We start from the raw sequence: 23,509 nt of genomic DNA, 5'->3' as shown, positions 1-23,509 counted from the left end.
TAAAAGAGCTCCTTAAACATGACCCCAAAAAACCATCTGGGTCAGATGGTTTAGACCCTTTCTTCTTTAAGGTTGCTGCCCCTATCATCACCAAGCCTATCTCCAACCTTTCTAACCTGTCTCTCCCTTCTGGGGAGGTTCCCATTGCTTGGAATTCAGCCACGGTTCATCCTTTATTTAAAGGGGGAGCTCAAGCTGATCCTAACTGTTATAGGCCTATTTCTATTTTGCCCTGTTTATCAAAAGTGCTGGAAAAACGTGTCAACAGTATGAAAAAAAAAGAAAAAAAATGTATGAAATGTATGCATTCACTACTGTAAGTCGCTCTGGATAAGAGCGTCTGCTAAATGACTAAAATGTAAATGTAATAATAAACTGACTGGCTGTCTTGATGTCTATAGTATTCTCTCGGGTATGCAAGCTGGTTTCCGCTCAGGTTATGGATGTGTCACTGCAACCTTAAAGGTCCTCAATGATGTCATCATTGCCCTTGATTCTAAGCAATATTGTGCTGCTATTTTTATTGACTTGGCCAAAGCTTTTGATACGGTAGACCATTCCATTCTTGTGGGCCGGATAAGGAGTATTGGTGTCTCAGAGGGGTCTTTGGCCTGGTTTGCTAACTACCACTCTCAAAGAGTGCAGTGTACAAAAGTCAGAAAATCTGTCTCAGCCCCTACCTGTCACCAAGGGAGTCCCCCAAGACTCAATCCTAAGCCTCTTCTCAATTTACATCAACAACATAGCTCAGGTAGTAGGAAGCTATCTCATCCATTTATACGCAGATGATACAGTCTTATACTCAGCTGGCCCCTCCCCAGATTTTGTGTTAAATGCTCTGCAACAAAGCTTTCTTAGAGTTCAACAAGCTTTCTCTACCCTTAACCTTGTTCTGAACACCTCCAAAACAAAGGTCATGTGGTTTTGTAAGAAGAATGCCCCTCTTCTCAAAGATGTTATTACTACCTCTGAGGGTTTAGAGCTTGAGGTAGTCACCTCATACAAGTATGGCTAGACGGTGCACTGTTCTTCTTTCAGCACATATCAAAGCTGCAGGGTAAAGTTAAATCTAGACTTGGTTTCCTCTATTGTAATTGCTCCTCTTTCACCCCAGCTGCTAAACTAACCCTGATTCAGATGACCATTCTACCCATGCTAGATTACAGAGACATAATTTATAGATCGGCAGGTAAGGGTGCTCTCGAGCAGCTAGATGCTCTTTACCATTCAGCTATCAGATTTGCCACCAATGCTCCTTATAGGACACATCACTGCACTCTATACTCCTCTGTAAACTGGTCATCTCTGTATACCCATCGCAAGACCCGCTGGTTGATGCTTATTTATAAAACCCACTTAGGCCTCACTCCCCCCTATCTGAGATATCTACTGCAACTCTCATCCTCTACATACAACACCCGTTCTGCCAGTCACATTCTGTTAAAGGTCCCCAAAGCACACACATCCCTGGGTCGCGACTCTTTTCAGTTCGCTGCAGCTAGCGACTGGAAGAGCTGCAAAAAACACTCAAACTGGACAATTTTATCTCCATCTCTTTATTCAAAGACTCAATGGTCCCGTGTGGCTCAGTTGGTAGAGCATGGTGTTTGCAACACCAGGGTTGTGGGTTCAATTCCCACAGGGGACCAGTACGAAAGAAAAAAAATGTATGTAAGTCACTCTGGATAAGAGTGTCTGCTAAATGACTAAAATGTAATCATGGACACTCTTACTGACAGTTGTGGCTGCTTCGCGTGATGTATTGTTGTCTCTACCTTCTTGCCCTTTGAGCTGTTGTCTATGCCCATTAATGTTTGTACCATGTTTTGTGCTGCTACCATGTTGTGTTGCTACTGTCGTGTCTTTGGCTATGCCGGATTAAGTGATATGACATGCTATTCTATAAAATAATTTCTCTGTAATTAATATTACCTGATTGACTAATCATGTAAATGTAATTAACTAGAAAGTCGGGACACCACGGAAGAGTGTTTATAGAGCCGTTATCTTCCAAATAAACTCTTAAAGACCTAGTAATATTTTACATCAATAGCAGTCATTATTAATCGTCACCTTAAGTTGTAAATTCTTGGTTATCTTCTCGAACCCTGGCTAACAAGTTGAATCAGCAATACAAAATTGGGTTTAATTATTTATTTACCAAATACCTAACTATTCACACAGAATTACATATACACAGAATACAAATTATGTCATACAGAAAACGTCCCTGGTGGACGTTACCTGTATGAGGCTTGTTACACAAAGAAAGGCGGTTGGGCTTGAATGAAAGAGCGGGAAGACTGAGGAACAAAGGAAACAGCTATGCTATCGTAAATACAGTATCTTATGCATTCTAAATTACCGCCCATTTGGAAAAGGAAAATGCAATAAATATTTACTCTGAGCTGCGCTTCGGTAGGTTGTTCGTAGATGCTGGCCGTGTTGGCCAACAGAGATCTTCCTGTCCTCGGAAGAATGTCACTGGTGGTAAATTGAAAACGTTGTAGTATCTTCGTTGTGTGTTAGACTGGATACGTCGTCCGTCCTTTTCTAGCCCACGTTTACAGCGGCCGCTGCTAACTCAATGGCTAGGAAGTATCACTTCTGTAGTGAATAAGAGTTCAAAGTTCATACCATTCACAATCAAAGCTCACGCTGAGGTTGGCTTAGTTCTGTACTTGACATGTTAGTCCTTTTAACGCAGAGGCTGCAGATCTCACGTACCCGGAACCGGCTGGTTACATTTTCGTCACTGGCTTATATAGTGGAGAAGGGTGTGTTTCATTGTTTATAACCCCTGTCTCTTCACAGGGGCGGGCCACTGATTGAGCAGGGCTCTTTCCTTATGAAAACCCAAGTCTCTCAATTGGAAGCTAAAATTACATTTAATCTCCTAACAAACAGTTTCAATATCAAACATTTAAATTGCACAACAATTCCATGTGAATCTGATAACTACAATGTGTAGACTTTCCCAGGTACAGCTTATGTCGTCCTGTCATCAGTCATAATGTCTCAGATGACAACCGAACTGACATCCATACTCATTAAGTACCTGGTATATTTCCAACTGGTTCTATTACCGAAATATTGTTCCTTTCCCCCCACTTGTTTGATGTTCCCAGACTCTCTATGTTTAACCTGGCTATTCGAGAGTCCTTCAGTAGGGTCAGAGAGAGAGGGGAAGGGAGAAAGATATTTATGGGGGGTCATAAACCATACCCACAGGCCAATGTCATGACACTACCATATTGTTGTTATGTTGTGTTTCTACCATGCTGTGTTATCATGTGTTGCTGCCTTGCTATGTTGTTGTCTTAGGTCTCTCTTTATGTAGTGTTGTGTTGTCTCTCTTCTTGTGATCTCTGTTTTGTCCTATATTTATATTGTTTTTATTTTTAATCTCAGGCCCCTGTCCCCGTAGGAGGCCTTTTGTTAGGCTGTAATTGTAAATAGGAATTTGTTATTAACTGACTTACCTAGTTAAATAAAGGTTAAATAAAAATAAAACATCTAGTGTTCAGCGAAATAACAACAATGTCAAATACAGGTAGCCTAGTCAAATAATTAACATCCAATCACATTAACCGTTACTCTCTCACAGGATTTCCACTAACTTTCCGTATGTAGCCAAACGTAGCTGCTCTTCATGTTGGTATCTGTCCTGATGTTTCAAAAGCCATGACAGGGAGACATAGTGGAGAGGTAACGTGCGTGCAAGCAGTTGCTCCCGACGCCCCTTGGGTACACTACAGCATCCACCAAGAGGCTCTTGCTGCCAAGGGATTGCCTGACAGCTTGAAAGACGTTTTGGACACTACTGTGAAAATGGTTAACTTTGTTAAAGCAAGGCCCCTCTCGTGTATTTTCTGCGCTATGCAATGATATGGGCAGCGACCATGTAACGCTTTTACAACATACAGAAGTGTGCTGGTTATCAAGGGGCAAAGTATTGCCATGTTTTTTAATTAAGAGACGAGCTTAATGTTTTCTTTACTGACCATTATTTTCACTTGTCTGACCGCTTGCATGATGACGAGTTTCTCACACGACTGCCCTATCTGGGTGATGTTTTTTCTCACCTGAATGATCTGAATCTAGGATCACAGGACTCTCCGCAACTATATTCAATGTGCGGGACAAAATTGAGGCTATTATTAAGAAGGAGCTCTCTGTCTGCATTAACAAGGACAATACACAGGTCTTTCCATCATTGTATGATTTTTTTGTGTGCAAATGAACTCAAGCTTCTGGACAATGTTAAATTTGATAGAGCGAAGCACATAAGTGAGATGGAAAACGGATGATACAAACAACTGGATTTGTTATCCCTTTCATGCCCTGCCTCCAGTCCACTTACCGATATTTGAAATTGCAACAAGCGGTTCTGTGAAAATTGAATTTCATCAGAAGCCACTGCCAGATTACGGATTGGGCTGCACTCAGAGTATCCTCCAAAACACGCTGGACACTGATGCCCTTTGCAACCATGTACCTATGTGAGAGTGGATTCTCGGCCCTCACTAGCATGAAAACGAAATACAGGCATAGACTGTGTGTGGAAAATGATTTAAGACTGAGACTCTCTCCAAAACAACCCAACATTGCAGAGTTATGTGCATCCTTTCAAGCAAACCCTTCTCATTAACCTGTGGTGAGTTATTCACAATTTTCAATGAACAAATAAAGTTTTATATGTAAGAAAAACATGGCGCGGGAGAAGAAGGCAGACGTTTTACGTGCCCCCAACCAGTTGTATTTTTTTGTTTGTAACTTATTTTTGTACTTATTTTGTACATAATGTTGCCGCTTCCGTCTCTTATGACCGAAAATAACTTCTGGACATCAGGAGAAAAAGGGGCCGGAGGGTGGGCTGCCTTCTGAAAATTCATAGGCGATCGAATAAACCCCCACTTCCTTCCATTCTGCTAGCAAACGTGCAATCTTTGGACAATAAAATAGATGACCTACGCGGAAGATTAAACTACCAACGGGACATTCAAAACTGTAATATCTTATGCTTCACAGAGACTTGGCTGAACGAGCAGACAAGGGGCGGCGGACTATGTATTTTTGGAAATAACAGCTGGTGCACGATATCTAAGGAAGTCTCGAGCTATTGCTCGCCTGAAGTAGAGTATCTCATGATAAACTGTAGACCACACTACCTCCTAGAGAGTTTTGACCAAACTGACCATAATTCTATCCTCCTGAAACCTGCTCACAAGCAAAAATTAAAGCAGGAACACCAGTAACTAGATCAATAAAAAAGTGGTCAGATGAAGCCAATGCTAAGCTACAGGACTGTTTTGCTAGCACAGAGTGAAATATGTTCTGGGATTCCTCCGATGGCATTGAGGAGTACACCACATCAGTCATTGGCTTCATCAATAAGTGCATTGATGACGTCGTCCCCACAGTGACTGTACATACATACCCCAACCAGAAGCCATGGATTACAGGCAACATCCGCACTGAGCTAAAGGCTAGAGCTGCCACTTTCAAGGAGCGGGACTCTTAACACGGAAGCTGATAAGAAATCCCGCTATGCTCCGTGACATACACCATCAAACAGGAAAAGCATCAATACAGGGTTAAGATCGAATCGTACTACACCAGCTCTGATGCTCGTCGGATGTGGCAGGGCTTGCAAACCATTACAGATTACAAAGGGAAGCACAGCCAAGAGCTGCCCAGTGACACAAGCCTACTAGACAAGTTAAACTACTTCTATGCTCACTTCGAGGCAAATAACACTGAAACATGCATGAGAGCATCAGCTGTTCCGGATGACTGTGTGATCACGCTCTCTGCAGCGATGTAAGTAAGACCTTTAAAGAGGTCAACATTCCCAAGGCCGCAGGGATTATCAGGACATGTACTGTGAGCATGCGCTGACCAACTGGCAAGTGTCTTCACTGACATTTTCAACCTCTCCCTGTCCAAGTCTGTGATACCAGCATGTTTCAAGCAGACCAACATAGTTCCTGTGCCCAAAAACACTAAGGTAACCAGCCTAAACGACTACCGACCCACAGCACTCACGTCTGTAGCCATGAAATGCTTCGAAAGGCTGGTCATGGCTCACATCAACACCATTATCCCAGAAACACTAGATCCACTCCAACTTGCATACCACCTAAACAGATCCACAGATGATGCAATCTCTATTGCACTCTACACTGCCCTTTCACACCTGGACAAAAGGAACACCTATGTGAGAATGCTATTCATTGACTACAGCTCAGCATTCAACACCATAGTGCCCTCAAAGCTCATCAATAAGCTAAGGACCCTGGGACTAAACACCTCCCTCTGCAACTGGATCCTGGACTTCCTCACGGGCCGCCCCCAGGTGGTAAGGGTAGGTAACAAGACATCCACCACGCTGATCCTCAACACAGGGGCCCCTCAGAGGTGCGTGCTCAGTCCCCTCCTGTACTCCCTGTTCACTCATGACTGCACAGCCAGGCACAACTCCAACACCATCAGTAAGTTTGCCGATGACACAACAGTGGTAGGCCTGATCACCGACAACGACGAGACAGCCTATAGGGAGGAGGTCAGAGACCTGGCCGTGTGGTGCCAGGACAACAACCTCGCCCTCAACTAGATCAATAAAAAAGAGATGATTGTGGACTACAGGAAAAAGAGAACCGAGCACGCCCCCATTCTCATCGACGAGGCTGCAGTGGAGCAGGTTGAGAGCTTCAAGTTCCTTGGCGTCCACATCACCAACAAACTAACATGGTCCAAGCACACCAAGACAGTCGTGAAGAGGGCACGACAAATCCTATTCCCCCTTAGGAGACTGAAAAAAATTGTTATGGGTCCTCAGATTCTCAAAAGGTTCTACAGCTGCACCATCGAGAGCATCCTGACTGGTTCCATCACTGCCTGGTATGGCAACTGCTCGGCCTCCGACTGCAAGGCACTACAGAGGGTAGTGCGAACGGCCCAGTACATCACTGGGGCCAATCTTCCTGCCACCCAGGACCTCTATACCAGGCGGTGTCAGAGGAAGGCCCTAAAAATTGTCAAAGACTCCAGCCATCCTAGTCATAGACTGTTCTCTCTGCTACCGCACGGCAAGCGGTACCGGCGCGCCAAGTCTAGGTCTAAGAGGCTTCTAAACAGCTTCTAACCCCAAACCATAAGACTAAGAACACCTAATCAAATGGCTACCCAGACTATTTGCATTGCCCCCCACTCCTCTTTTACACCACTGCTACTTTCTGTTGTTATCATCTATGCATAGTCACATTAATAACTCACCCTACATGTACATATTACCTAACCGGTGCCACCGCACATTGACTCTGTACCGTTACCCCCTTGTATATAGTCTTGCTATTGTTATTTTACTGCTGCCCTTTAATTACTTGTTATTATTATTTGTGCCCTGGTCCTATAAGAGCTCTTTGTCACTTCCCACGAGCCGGGTCTTGACAAAAACTCACACTCATTCTTATGTTTAATAAATGTATAGTGTGTGTGACAGGCTTACAATGATGGTAAAAAACAACATTTGAGAGTGCGCTGACCCTAGTGCTAGAGGGGGTACGCAGCTGGAGGTTGAATGTTTGAAGGGGTACGGGGCTGTAAAAGGTTTGGGAACCACTGGTCTAGAGGAATGTGCCCATTCCAGAACACGGGAATGGGCAGAGTCCGGGACAAGCATCCAGTTAGCCGGGCCCCTGCACCTGGACCAGGCTCTCTATACCCCAGATGACTGCAGCTGCTAGACAGGAGGTAGGAAGGATGGTCTCGGGGTCAGACAGCATAGTAACAGGGCCATACAGGTATGAGAGAACATAAGACTTCACATTCTTGGACCCAGGGTCGAATGAGATAGTAAAATTGAACCGAATGAAAAACAGGGCCCATCGAGCCTGCCTTGAGTTGAGGAGCTTAGCGGTGCGGAGATATTCCAGGTTCTTATAGTCAGTCCACACTAAGAATGGATGTTTCACCCCCTCCAACGAGTGCCATCACTCCTCCAACTCCATCTTGACCACGAGTAGTTATCGATTTCCCACGTCATAGTTCCTTTCAGCGGTGTTAAGACGATGGTAAAGGAAAGCGCAGGGTTGCAGCTTTTGGTCCTAGGCAGAACACTGGGACAGGATGGCCCCTACACTGACGTCTGAGGCATCAACCTCCACCAAGAACTGACGGGACGGGTCCGGATGGATTAAGATGGGCGCTGTAGTGAGTCGATGCTTGAGGTTCGAGAACGCCCGGTCAGCTGCTGGAGACCACATGAACAGAACCTTGGGAGAGGTGAGTGCTGAGAGGGGGGAAGCCAGGATGCTGTAACCCCGGATGAAACGGTGGTAGAAATTAGCAAACCCCAGGAAACATTGCAGCTGCACTCTGGATGTAGGTTGAGGCCAATCCATCACCGCTCTCACCTTGTCAGAATCCATCTGAATATTTCCTGCAGCGATGACATATCCTAGGAAGGAGATGGTGGAGTTATGGAACTCACATTTTTCTGCTTTAACAAAAAGCTGAAGGACCTGTAGGACGTGGAGGACATGGTCTTGAGCTGAACGGAAAAAACAAGGATGTCGTCGAGGTAGACAAACATGAACTGGTTCAACATGTCACGGAGCACATCGTTGACCAGGGCCTGGAACACTGCGGAAGCATTGGTTATTCCGAATGGCATAACAAGTTACTCATAGTGCCCGCTAGCATTGTTAAAGGCTGTCTTCCATTTGTCTCCTTCCAGTATCTAAACCAGATCGTAAGCGTTCCAAAGGCCCAACTTCGAAAAGATCGTCGCCCCCTGGAGAGGCTTGAAAGCTGAGAAGATGAGTGGGAGAGGGTAACGCTTTTAACCGTGATGTCTTTAAGGCCCTGATAGTCAATACACAGGCACAGGGTTTTGTCCTTCTCCACAAAGAAGAACCCTGCACCGGCGAGGGAGGCAGATGGGCGAATACTCCCTGCAGCAAGAGAGTCTTCATCGTTCATTTCCATGGTCTTGGTCTCCGGACCCAACAGGTAATAAAGCCGCCCCCGAGGCGTTGTAGTTCCTAGGAGAAGGTCAATAGCGCAGTCGTAGGGTCGATGCGGAGGGAGAGATGTAGCGTGGGCCTTGTTGAAAACCTCCTGGAGGTCCTGGTACTCCACGGGAATGGCAGAGAGATCCGACGCTTCTCCCAAGCCGACAGGAAGATCATAGCACTGAGACTACACTTGTGAAAGTGGTAAATTACTTTTTAATGGTGTCAGTCCAAGGCTCTGCATCTGTCCTCGTGCTCCTAGACCTTAGTACTGCTTTTGATACCATCAATCACCACATTCTTTTAGAGAGATTGGAAACCCAAATTGGTCTACGTGGACAAGTTTTGGCCTGGTTTCGATCTTATCTGTCGGAAAGATATCAGTTTGTCTTTGTGGATGGTTTGTCCTGTGACAAATCAACTGTAAATGTTGGTGTTCCTTAAGGTTCCGTTTTAGGACCACTATTGTTTTCACTATATATTTTACCTCTTGGTGATGTCATTCAGAAACATTATGTTAACTTTCACTGCTATGCGGACGATACACAGCTGTACATTTTGATGAAACATGGTGAAGCCCCAAAATTGCCCTCACTGGAAGCCTGTGTTTCAGACATAAGGAAGTGGATGGCAGCAAATGTTTTACTTTTAAACTCAGACAAAACAGAGCTGCTAGTTCTAGGTCCCAAGAAAGAAAGAAATCTTCTGTTGGATCTGACAATTAATCTTGATGATTGTACAATTGTCTCAAATAAAAAAATGTGAAGGACCTCGGCGTTACTCTGGACCCTGATCTCTCTTTTGACGAACATATCAAGACTGTTTCAAGGACAGCTTTTTTCCATCTATGTAACAATGCAAAATTCAGAAACTTTCTGTCCAATAATGATGCAGAAAAATGAATCTATGCTTTTGTCACTTCTAGATTAGATTATGGCAATGCTCTACTTTCCAGCTACCCGGATAAAGCACTAAATAAACTTCAGTTAGTGCTAAACACAGCTGCTAGAATCTTGACTAGAACCAAAAAATGTGATCATATTACTCCAGTGCTAGCCTCTGGCTTCCTGTTAAGGCAAGGGCTGATTTCAAGGTTACATGGGCTTGCTCCTACCCATCTTTCCGATTTGGTCATACCGTACATACCTACACAAACGCTACGGTCACAAGACGCAGGCCTCCTTATTATCTCTAGAATTTCTAAGAAAACAGCTGGAGGCAGGGCTTTCTCCTATAGATCTCAATTTTTATGGAATGGTCTGCCTATCCATGTGAGAGATGCAGACTTGGTCTCGACCTTTAAGTCTTTATTGAAGACTCATCTCTTCAGTAGGTCCTATGATTGAGAGTAGTCTGGCCCAGAGGTGTGAAGGTGATGGAGCGACGAACCGCCCTTGCTATCTCTGCTTGGCCGGTTCCCCTCTCTCCACTGGGATTCTCTGCCTCTAACCCTATTACAGGGGCTGAGTCACTGGCTTACTGGTGCTCTTCCATGCCGTCCCTAGGAGGGGTGCGTCACTTGAGTGGGTTGAGTCACTGATGTGATCTTCTTTTGCGGGTTGGTGCCCCCCTCGGGTTCATGCCGTGGGGAGATCTTTGTGGGCTATACTCGGCCTTGTCTCAGGGTAGTAAGTTGGGGGTTTAAAGATATCACTCTAGTGGTGTGGGGTCTGTGCTTTGGCAAAGTGGGTGGGGTTATATCCTGCCTGGTTGGCCCTGTCCAGGGGTATCGTCGAACGGGGCCACAGTGTCTCCCAACCCCTCCTGTCTCAGCCTCCAGTATTTATGCTGCAATAGTTTATGTGTCAGGGGGCTAGGGTCAGTCTGTTATATCTGGAGTATTTCTCCTGTCTTATCCGTTGTCCTGTGTGAATTGAAGTATGCTCCCTCTAATTCTCTCTCTCTCTTTCACTCTGAGGACCTGAGCCCTAGGACCATGCCTCAGGACTACCTAGCCTGCTGACTCCTTGCTGTCCCCAGTCCACCTGGTCATGCTGCTGCTCCAGTTTCAACTGTTCTGCCTGCGGCTATGGAACCCTGTCCTGTTCATCGGACGTGCTACCTTGTCCCGGACCTGCTGTTTTTGTCTCTCTCTCTACCGCACATGCTGTCTCGAACTCTGAATGATCAGCTATGAAAAGCCAACTGACATTTACTCCTGAGGTGCTGACCTGTTGCACCCTCTACAACCACTGTGATCATTATTATTTGACCCTGCTGGTCATCTATGAACGTTTGAACATCTTGGACATGTACTGTTATAATATCCACCCGTCACAGCCAGAAGAGGACTGGCCACCACTCAGAGCCTGGTTCCTCTCTAGGTTTCTTCCTAGGTTCCTGCCTTTCTAGGGAGTTTTTCCTAGCCACCGTGCTTCTACATCTGCAGTGCTTGCTGTTTGGGGTTTTAGGCAGGGTTTCTGTATAGCACTATGTGACATCAGCTGATGTAAAAAGGGCTTTATAAATAAATGTGATTGATTGATCGATCTCTCTTCATATCTCTCTCTTCATCTCTGTCTCTTCATTTCTCTTCATATAGGCTTGGGCAATATACCGTATACATCGTATACCAGGGTATTTGGAAACCACTGGATGGTTTTTCAATACTGTCAATAACGTTGAAACTATTTCTTTGAAGTTTTTTCATACTTTTGAATATTTCTTGCTACTTTTTAAGTAAATACCAGCAGTCAACTTGTGCAATACGTTTGGAGATAAAGAACATTGTGTTCTTCATTTCAGCTGTCACATTATTTTGAAGCTTAGTTCCCAGTCACATGTCACGTGGTGTTTGTTTACAAGCACACAATGACGAGAGACTGGAGCCTTGCGAGTCACTCACTGTTGTGCAGCGCTAGGTGATCTAATTACAGTATGGATTTCACAACTAAATGTTTGCCAGCTAGATATCTTATAACTATTAATTTAGCTGTCAAAAATGTGCTAAATGCTCTGCAGTTGTGCATTTGGTTTGCTAATTTAGTAGCTCGTTATCTATCTAGCTAAGTGTTTAGCTTCTTCCCCTCCTGGATCAAGAGCCTTGCTGGCTAGTATTTGTTTTGTGTGTGCAGCAAACTGTGAGTAGCATTTTTGATTTACTTGTATACTTGTATAATTGAGGTCAGAAACTGTACAAAAAGTTTGCAATGCGCTCGTTAGCATTTACTATGGGATTCTACATGTACTTGTTAGTATTGCTAACCTTCAGATTACAGAGTATCAGTGGGGTTTGAAAACAGCGCTCCTTGTGGTCAGTGCTGGTATTACCCAATATCCCAGTATGGCACAAGGTCAGTATGAAGGTATGACAATCTGGATACCGCCCAAGCCTATCTTCATCCCTCTTTTAATCTCTCTCGTCATCTCGCTCTCTTCATCTCTCTCTTCACCGCTCTCTTCATCTCTCTCTGAAGGTCACCTCCACAGAATTAGAATACTAGAATGGACTTGAACCTTCTTATGATGGGATAAAGGTCAGCCGTTTTGGTCAGTGAGATGGTTAACCATGGTTTCCAGTGCTGTAATAAGATAGTGTAAAATAATGAATTTAAAGAATTTATCTGCATTGTATGTTTGTTAGCTAGCTAGCCAAACAGTTTTGGAAGAATGAGTACATATATTTTACAAATTAACTGCTAATATGCCAACCTTACATTCAATGCAGTCAATCCACAGCCATATACTGGCTGAAATCAGTTGATGATAGGACTTAGACAAATTGTAAATGCAACAAGTACTGATATTGTATCATATACAGTAATAGCACTCTCAGCATTCCATGAAAATGTCGACATGTATGGTCTGTTTACATATATTTTAGAGGCTATTTAAAGAGAAAATGGGTATAAAATCCGTACAACCTTCATGATTATATGACAATATTTTAGGTTGACAACACTTATATTACACAATTTCTGAGATATCACATGCCTTTGTTTTATTTTCCTGCAGGATTATGCCTCTACTGCCATTCATTCCAATTACACTGGTTTGGATTTCTCCTTGACCAATAAGGCTGCCATTTTCACCCCATTCTGGAACTTCAAGAGTTTATGACATAGCCCCTCTAGTAATTTAATAGGATCTCTATGCCCCGCCCCTCCATTAGTCTCCTGGGGAGGGTGTGTGTGTGCGCGTGCATATGCATATGCATGCGTATGGGTACATGACTACATGGGTGTGTATATTTGTCCATACATGATGTCTTGTCCCCTTGGGATGGTGTATACCATTTAGCTGCATCCCTGGTGTATTACCTCGTATAACATGACATGTTACAAATCCAGTCTCAGACGAACCTATTCCAGATGAGCTCTACAGTGACCACTCTATAATGCGCCAGGTTCATGTGTAATTAAGCATAGGGTCTTGGGGTTGGAGATTGGATTAAAGGATTCATTTATGATTGATTTATGGCGGCGTATAGCTGAGACTATGCTATAAAAATGGTGAGGATTAACTAGGAAACAGATTAACTACATTGATTTGGGTCATATGATACGAGTTTGATCAATCAGTTGATGTCCTGTTTCCACCCCCAGTGATGATACTATATTGTACATATCAGTTTGTGGTTTAATGTAATATGGAATGTTAATTCCTCCGAATCCTTCCAGACAGGCCTTGTCGCATTGCATAGTTTATTAGTCTTCTGTAGTCTGACACACACACTCTCTCTCTTCTCTCCCTGGTCTCATTGTGCTTTTCTCCAGAGGCCTAATTTATCTGGTTGATTTGTCTGGCTGATTTCCCTTTGTGTGGACTTCTAGCTCCATACCAAAGAGATGGGAGTGTGTGTGCTTGTGTGTCAAATTCAAAATTAAATAAAAATGTATTGGTTGCATACACCGATTTGCAGATGTTATCGCAGGTGCAATAATAACACAATAAACATAATCCAGAAGTTTAAAAAATTAAGAATAACGAGAATATAAATATTTATACACACAGTATAATGGTGTGTATAGACAGTATATAAATAGAGGGTAGAGTACTGGGTGGTAGCCAGCTAGGGCAGGGTCCTCTCTCTCTCTCTCTCTCTCTCTCTCTCTCTCTCTCTCTCTCTCTCTCTCTCTCTCTCTCTCTCTCTCTCTCTCTCTCTCTCTCTCTCTCTCTCTCTCTCTCTCTCTCTCTCTCTCTCTCTCTCATACTATGTTATTACAAAAAAGGTTTTAAATTCTCTGGTAATGCCATTATGGAATACTATCAAATGCTTCTCAAAGATGCCCTCTGGTGGTCAAACTAGCACTAACTTGCAGTAACAGAAGAAATGTTTGAGAATTAAATGACGTGCCACAGAATGCTGCGGCAGTATGACACAACTTTTAAAGGAGGAACCACTGTACATCTGTCGCTGTGCCCTCCAGTAAGCCACTTAACCCTAATTGCTCCAGGAGTGCTGTTTAATGGTGACCCTGGGAGGGAGTTGGGATATGCAACAAAAAAAAACATTTACATTACTCACTTGTATGTAACAGGAAAAATATAAGCACACCGACCCGTCCATTGAGTCCGATTCACAATATGGTCACTACAATGTACCATACCAAAAAACACTTAATCCAGTCCAATAAATAGAACATCACCTCCCCATCTGTCTCCCATTGGTGCATCCCCATGTTCATTTTTCTCTTTCTTTCTTACCAATCAATCTTTCCATCTTTTTCTCATCCTAACCCCCCTCCTGTGTTCCTTTTTCTCTTTCTTGACCCATTTTCAGCAGAACAATGGAGACAATAGTAGGTCCCCTGAGGACAGCAGAGGGCCAGTTTGAATATCAAAAGACCCCAATGTCCCCCACCTCACTCCCCTCAAACCCCACAGAGACAACCTCACCCCTCTTCACCCTGCCACCACTGTCCATCTGCCAGGAGAAGAGATGTGAGCGGGAGAAGTGGGGAGGGGGATGGAGAGAGAGGGAGGGAAGGAAAGGTATGGGGAATGTAGATGGTGACAGACTGCAAAGGTGCAGAGTGTGAGAGAAAGAGAGAATGTGTGTGGATTCTGCCATTACGCTCCTGAAGTTGCCGATAATTGGCTACACCGAGGATTGATTGATTGATTTCTCTCTCTCTCTCTCTCTCTCTCTCTCTCTCTCTCTCTCTCTCTCTCTCTCTCTCTCTCTCTCTCTCTCTCTCTCTCTCTCTCTCTCTCTCTCTCTCTCTCTCTCTCTCTCTCTCTCTCTCTCTCGTCAGCTGGAGAGTGATGTTACACACACACAAACATAGAAATATACAGTATATATACAGATATACAGTAGCCTAAGTGTATAAAAGTGTGTATTCTTATTTTACATTTATGTAGTTCTGTCCTTGAGTTGTTATTGTCTATTGAGATTTTGTATCATGTCATGTTTTGTGTGGACCCCAGGAAGACTAGCTGCTCTGTTACTAGCAGTTAATGGGGATCCTAATAAAACACTAAACACACACAATCTCCCGGGAATCAAAAGCACAACCCTGGCAGTGCAAGTGACATGCTCTCCCAACTCCATGGGGATCCATAATAAACACAAAACTCCATCTCCAACTATGCTCATGGTTTCCGAAATAATCAAATTCATTCTCTATCATTGTTTTTGCATCATTTCACATCAGTACTGTGAGATAAATGTATTGTGTTCTTTGTCTGAGTATTGTGTGTATATTGTGGGGAGAGTCGCAACTCGCAACACTCACATACTGGGTAAAATGACACAGTCCTGCTGAGAGCCAGACCAAGGGTGACACGACAGTTGATGGTATGTGTGTGCGTGCACTCCAGTATAATCTAAATGCATCTTTAAAGACATTACACAGCCACTCTGTCTACACAATGAGCCCCAATGGATTGGTCAAAAATTTCAAACGTGTATTTTTTCATATATAGACACACCATACATTTTTATAAAATCAACTATGTGTAGGCTACTGAGCTTGTCTGATGCTTTAAGCATTGTGATTAAAAATGAAGACAAATTACTAAAAAGAGGGAGCCAGAGATCAATATAGCCTAACCAGAAGAAAGAAACCTGTTCCCGACCCTGTCCTCCGCTGCTGCTGGCCTTCGTGGATTCTGTCATTACGCTCCTGAAGTTGCCGATAATTGGCTACACCAGCGGTCAGCAAACTTTTCCATTTGGAGTGCCAAGTTATCGTACCATTTCTACTAGGGATGCACGGTATATCGGTGAGCATATCGGAATCGGCCAATAGCTAAAAATGCCAACATTGGCCCGATGTCTAGTTTAATGCCGATGTGCAAAACTGATGTCAAAGCTGACGAGCATACCTATATAACGTAGGTAGATGACGTAATGACGCCATGAAAAATACAGCGCTACACAGAACAAAAGCAGAAAAATACTAAGCGCACACTTCCAACAACTAAACAAGTTTAAGTCCAGCAGTCATTTGAAAGAGTAAGAACATTTCAGCGAGACAACTCAAAGGTGAAATCCATTAAAGCCAAGATAATGAAATTCATTTCCCTTGACAATCAACCGTCCTCTGTCGTGGATGATGTTGGCTTTCGCCGACTGGTCGAGCCCCGGTACACACTATTTTTCAGATGTTGTCCTACCGGAGTTACACAGTATTGTTGAAACGTACAGTACATCTATGAGCTACTTGCTATGGGCGTCACTGCTATTAGCTTCACGGCTGACATTTGGCGATGTCAGCCCATGAGCATGCTGAGTCTGACAGCACAGTGGGTCAACGAGGATTTCGTACTGAGGAAAGCTGTATTGCATGCTCAAGAATGTGCTCATTGTCATACCGCTGCTGCCATTTCAATGGCATTTGAGAACATGTTTGAAACTTGGAAACATGAACACACTCCTAGCGCCATTCAAACAACTGACTGGAGAAATACGCTAATCAACTGTGCCTGCAGCAGACGTGATACCCTCTGTCATGGCATTGAGATGCCTGCTCAACAAAACTGCAGACACTGTGGGGTTAAAACTTACAAAAGTACTTGAGGCTGTGAACAAGTGGTTCGGTGGTATTCTCTCTGAGCCTCTCTACTGTGTCGCCACCATGCTCCATGCTAGGTACAAGGACCGCTACTTCGATGCAGACAAGAAACAGGGTTTACCTGAAATTTTACATACACAGCTGGACAAGATGAACCGACTGAACAAATGAACAACGAAACACAGCAAGTAAGTGAAAGATATGAAAGTTTTGATTATGTTTTGCTGGTAATGGGGACATTCGTAAATCCCAACAAAATAACTTTTTGGTCAGTGTGGTGTGGTGTGATGTGTGTGGTACCGTTATTTAACTAGGCAAGTCAGTTAAGAACAAATTCCTATTTACAATGACTGCCTACCCCGGCCAAACCAGGATGACGCTGGGCCAACTGTGCGCCGCCTTATGGGACTCGCAATCACGGCCGGATGTGATGCAGCCTGGATTCGAACCAGGGACTGTAGTGACACCTCTTGCACTGAGATGCAGTGCCTTACACCGCTGTGTCCATGTGTGTGTGTGCGTCAACTATTTAACTGTACTAGAATGCTTAATAAAAGGCCGCTAAAATGTTAAAAATCGCTATGGCTTTTTGGCAAGGAAAATAACGGATATCAGTATCAGCCAAAAATGTCATATCGGTGCATCCCTAATTTCTACTGATATGTGTGCTAATTATGATTTTCATGTGCACATTTTTGTGGAACAGTTTCATATCTCAAAATCAATGTCATGTGGTTAAACAACATTCTATATAAATGAAAATGATACAAATCTAAAAATAACTTCTATTGCCATTGGCAATATATAAAAATAGACCACATAAAGCCAACAAATAAAAACAATGCAGCCCGCAGGTAGAAAATATCCTGATAAAAATAAATATCCTATAAATCACATTGGCTAGGCATGGCCTGTCTGGAAGGAACTTGAAACATTGAATCAACTATTTACTTGGTCCGGCCCAAAGCTCATGCTAGCAAACTTGCAACATTGTATAAAATATTCTGGGCCCTCAGAGTTTCCGGAGCCAGTGACCCTGAATTGTGAATTGTCATGGTCAAAACATAGTAGTAGCTAAGACGGGGAGAAGTATTTCTATAATAAAGTGTTGCTCTACCTTCTTAACAGCACTATCAACAAGGCAGGTCCTACAGACCCTAGTTTTGTCGCATCTGGACTACTGTTCAGTCGTGTGGTCAGGTGAAAATTGCATATTCATATCAATCTCTCCTGACTCAAAGTGGAGGAGAGATTGACTTCATCAATACTTGTACTTTTGAGAGGTATTGACATGTTGAATGCACCGAGTTGTCTGTTTGAACTACTGGCGCACAGCTCAGACACCTATGCATACCCCACAAGACATGCCACCAGAGGTCTCTTCACAGTTCCCAAGTCCAGAACAGACTATGGGAGGCGCACAGTAATACATAGAGCAATGACTACATGGAACTATGACTACATGGAACTATGACAACATCAAGTAACTGATGCAAGCAGTACATTTAGATTAAAAAACAGATACAAATACACCTTATGGAACAGCGAGGACTGTGAAGCAACACAAACATAGGCACAGACACACGCATACACACACACAATAACATACGCACTATACACACGTACACATCGATTGTGTTGTAGATATGTGGTAGTAATAATGAAGAGGCAGGTAGCCTAGTGGTTAGAGCGTTGGGCCGAAAGGTAGCTAGATCGAATCTCCGAGCTGACAAGGTAAAAATCTGTCATTCTGCCTCTGAACAAGGCAGTTAACCCACTGTTCCTAGGCCGTCATTGTAAATAAGAATTTGTTCTTAACTGACTTGCCTAGTTTAAAAAATGTTACGTAGTAGAGTAGGGGCCTGAGGACACACACTTAATGTGTTATAAAATCTGTTGTGAATATATTGTAATGTTTTTAAACTTGTATAACTGCCTTAATTTTGCTGGACCCCTGGAAGAGTAGAACCCTGACTTGCCTAGTTAAATAAAGGTAAAAAGGTAAAATCAAATAAACATTTTTAAAAAAGTAGCTGCTGCCTTGGCAGGAGCCAATGGGGACTCGTAAACGAAATGAAATAAACTAAAACGTGTTTCTCACAGCTGTTGCCTAGGTTGTGCACTCTGCAAACAATGTGTCCACTGTGAGAGCAAAATTGCAAGATTATGTTATAATGCTGTAATTGCATCAAACGGTTGTTTTATGCAACAGAATAGCGGGTTCTTAGAATACTCTCATCTGTGTGTGTTCTACTGAGGATGGGCCTCTGGGAGATTTAACACTGACAGAAGAATTACGATGTCTTTGGGTGATAAACTTAACAAGACCGCATTCCATAGCATGAGTTGGTGTTTCTGCTCTATGGGGTACCAGGGTGGAGATGGCTCCAGTATGGATAATTATGAAAGGAACTTCGTTTTGGGGGCCAGACCATGCATTCTACACAATGACAACAGTCTTCACAGCAGATACTGTTTGCTGTGAATTATTAGTATCTTTCATACGAATCCTAACCTTGTGACCCATTCCATACATCTAATGTTTGTCATGAACATTCAGGAGAATGGATTTTGCTATAAAATGCTGTGGCTCAAATCCACTCGTTGGGCTCTCCACGAATCACCTACAGGTGGGTCGTTGACAAGCTTCATTATTGCAATAATTAATCAACGTTATTAACACATTTTGAATGAAGTAATATGCTGATTGGTGATTCACCTTGTCTCTCCTCATTATTGATTAGAATTTCCACGACACCACTCCTAAAATGACAACGGTAAGAATGTAATAATAATACATTAATGCATTCAACAGAAATTACCGTAACCAAACAAACATTGTAGATAAGAAATGAAATTATGGAAATTAACGGTAAATGTAATATATATATATATATATATATATATAGTTGAAGTCAGAAGTTTACATACACTTAGGTTGGAGTCAATAAAACTCGTTTTTCAACCACTACACACATTTCTTGTTAACAAACTATAGTTTTGGCAAGTTGGTTAGGACATCTACTTTGTGCATGACACAAGTCATTTTTCCAACAATTGTTTACAGACAGATTAATTCACTGTATCACAATTCCAGTGGGTCAGAAGTTTACATACACTAAGTTGACTGTGCCTTTAAACAGCTTGGAAAATTCCAGAAAATAATGTAATGGCTTTAGAAGCTTCTGATAGGCTAATTGACATCATTTGAGTCAATTGGAGGTTTACCTGTGGATGTATTTCAAGGCCTACCTTCAAACTCAGTGCCTATTTGCTTGACATCATGGGAAAATCAATAGAAATCAGCCAAGACCTCTGAAAAAAATTGGAGACCTCCACAAGTCTGGTTCATCCTTGGGAGCAATTTCCAAACGCCTGAAGGTACCACGTTCATCTGTACAAACAATAGTACGCAAGTATAAACACCATGGGACCACGCAGCCGGCATACCGCTCAGGAAGGAGACGCATTCTGTCTCCTAGAGATGAATATACTTTGGTGCGAAAAGTGCAAATCAATCCAAGAACAACAACAAAAAACAACAACAAAGGACCTTGTGAAGATGCTGAAGGAAACAGGTACTGCACATAATCGTACTTTTTGGAGACATGTCCTCTGGTCTGATGAAAAAAAAATAGAACTGTTTGGCCATAATGACCATCGTTATGTTTGGAGGAAACGGGGAGGCTTGCAAGCCGAAGAACACCATCCCAACTGTGAAGCACGGGGGTGGCAGCATTATGTTGTGGGGGTGCTTTGCTGCAGGAGTGACTGGTGCACTTCACAAAATAGATGGAATCATGAGTATGGAAAATTATGTGGATATATTGAAGCAACATCTAAAGACATCAGTCAGGAAGTTAAAGCTTGGTCGCAAATGGGTCTTCCAAGTGGACAATGACCCCAAGCATACTTCCAAAGTTGTGGCAAAATGGCTTAAGGACAACAAAGTCAAGGTATTGGAGTGGCCATCACAAAGCCCTGACCTCATCTCATAGAACATTTGTGGGCAGAACTGAAAAAGTGTGTGCGAGCAAGGAGGCCTACAAACCTGACTCAGTTACACCAGCTCTGTTAGGAGGAATGCGCGAAGATTCACCCAACTTATTGTGGGAAGCTTGTGGAAGGCTACCCAAAATGTTTGACTCAAGTTAAACAATTTAAAGGCAATGCTACCAAATACTAATTGAGTGTATGTAAACTTCTGACCCCCTGGGAATGCGATGAAAGAAATAAAAGCTGAAATAAATCATTCTCTCTACTATTATTCTGACATTTCACATTCTTAAAATAAAGTGGTGATCCTAACTGACCTAAGAAAGGGAATTGTTACTAGGATTAAATGTCAGGAATTGTGAAAAACTGAGTTTAAATGTATTTGGCTAAGGTGTATGTAAACTTCCGACTTCAACAGGAAGGATGGTCGGTTTAGGGCTTTGTGTGTCTGATGAACCCAGAAGTCCCTAGAAAACAGTGGCAATTGTTGCTGATGACTACCCTGGCTAAATAAATACAATGAAATGAATGATCACTCTCATTCAAAAGCCCTACCCAGACTAAATAAAAAATGCTTTGGCACAAAATAGCACAATATTTTAGAAAATATGATGAACATCACCAAAGTGTGAGGAAAGTGGTCAATGTCTTTATACAAAAAGTACCTTAGACAAAAAGCAGGTATTTATTTAATTGATTGATTAATTGATTGATTTGACATGAAATTCAAAACTATTAAACAGTGCTTTTAGAGTAACAGCATCATAAAAACATTACTTTTCATCATTTTCCAAATATTTTCTAACCTCAATAGAAATGGAGTGTAAATTGTTGTACCAGTAGCTAGTGTAGCAGATGTCCTGCACTAACCAAGAGGCTACAGACAGACTAGTAATGATGAACTATAAAGGATTCACTATAGGCTAATTTCCTCTGAAGAACACCAGATGCTACCTACACATGAGCCTAATGAAACAAACCAGCACACAGACCCACACAGAGCCATACACACATACAGACACACACACACACACACAGAGCCATACACACACACATACAGACACGCACACACAGAGCCATACACACATACAGACACACACACACACACAGAGCCATACACACACACATACAGACACACACACACAGAGCCATACACACATACAAACACACACACACAGAGCCATACACACATACATACAGACACACACAGAGCCATACACACACACATACAGACACAAACAGAGCCATACACACATACAGGCACACACAGAGCCATACACACATTCAGACACACACAGAGCCATACACACATAGAGCCATACACACATACATGCACACACAGAGACATACACACATACAGACACACACAGAGCCATACACACATACAGACACACACAGAGCCATACACACATACAGACACAAACAGAGCCATACACACATACAGGCACACACAGAGCCATACACACATACAGACACACACAGAGCCATACACAAACAGAGCCATACACACATACAGACACACACAGAGCCATACACACATACAGACACACACAGAGCCATACACACACACATACAGGCACACAAAGACCATACACACATACAGACACACACAGAGCCATACACACACACATACAGGCACACAAAGAGCCATACACACATACAGACACACACAGAGCAATACACACATACAGGCACACACAGCGTCATACACACACACAGAGCAATACACACATACAGGCACACACAGAGTCATACACACATACAGGCACACACAGAATATGCATCTCCTAACATGTTGAAGTAGGATAAAAGAAAACAGAATAGAACACTAAGTTAGTGGTGTGCGCTTAGTAATACTTGGTTTAAGAATATAATAGAATAGGTAAAACCATAAGTTAAACACAGTATCTAAAAGCAGGATCTATTTGGCATTCATGTAATGCTCTGCTTTTGTCCTTATCAAAACTGAAAAGTCCTCTGTCGGATTTGTCCTTGATAAATATGCATGTCCTAATGTTGCAGTGCTACGTGCAGAGATGTGAAGCAGCAGAGAGCACACAATGCTTCTCTTTCTCTGAGGAGGAGGGAAGAGAAAGACACGTTTCCCATGATAGGATGACTGATTCATGCATGTGTGCATGCTTTCTGGTATAAACAACTCATTGTGTGTCTGAATGAGATTGTATCCTCCTGACCTAGAGAATGACACTTGAGTGCCAAGGTCTGAATTAAAACCTGCAGTTCTTCTAGCGCTCTGGCTCAGTTCAATGCCAGCTAAGCTATGGAGAGGAAAGCCACACACACACACACACACACACACACACACACACACACACACACACACACACACACACACACACACACACACACACTGCCAGATAAGCCACTGAGAGGACAGCAGGGTTCTCTAATGCAGATTTCATTAACCTATCGCTGCGCACCTCCGCGGGTCTCCCCACAACCACCTGGCCAGGCCAAGACTGACCACAATGCAGTGCTCCAATCAGCTAACAGCATGCTAGCATACGAGGGGAT

The 23,509-nt window shown here is 43.0% G+C and overlaps 1 protein-coding gene across 3 annotated transcripts in view; it reads right to left on the bottom strand.

The window, feature by feature from the left end:
* Nucleotides 1-23,509, bottom strand: part of LOC115150308 (neurofascin) — a 171,122-nt gene that overhangs the window by 141,530 nt on the left and 6,083 nt on the right. The window lies entirely within an intron of this gene.

Source organism: Salmo trutta, chromosome 16 (genome assembly GCF_901001165.1).
Source record: "Salmo trutta chromosome 16, fSalTru1.1, whole genome shotgun sequence".
Lineage (NCBI taxonomy): Eukaryota > Metazoa > Chordata > Actinopteri > Salmoniformes > Salmonidae > Salmo > Salmo trutta.
This window is presented reverse-complemented; position numbering and strand designations above follow the sequence as displayed.